This window comes from Fulmarus glacialis, unplaced genomic scaffold (genome assembly GCF_000690835.1).
Source record: "Fulmarus glacialis isolate BGI_N327 unplaced genomic scaffold, ASM69083v1 scaffold19688, whole genome shotgun sequence".
Classification (NCBI taxonomy): Eukaryota; Metazoa; Chordata; class Aves; order Procellariiformes; family Procellariidae; genus Fulmarus; species Fulmarus glacialis.
Genome location: NW_009226544.1, coordinates 2,846 through 3,140, shown reverse-complemented (window position 1 = coordinate 3,140; position 295 = coordinate 2,846).

The following is a 295-nucleotide window of genomic DNA, read 5'->3' as shown; positions in this document are numbered from 1 at the left end:
GGAGAGATGGGGACGGGAACAGGGACAGGGATGGTTTTCTCTATGAGCTGCCAGGCTCAGCTCCACCATGGTCCAGAGCAGCTTATGCCATGCTCTCAGGGCACTGGGGTCACTGGCTCCCTGTCCGGGCTGCTCCTGGGGCTGAGGGATGGTGGCCCCATGTGCATGACGAGTGATCCCCTTGGGGACACCCCAGGGGGAGGTGGGGGTGGAGGGAGGCAGCGTGGGTGACACAGATGAGGACTTCCCACCTCTCCATCTCTGGTCTCCACAGTTTTGACCACAATGCTCCTCT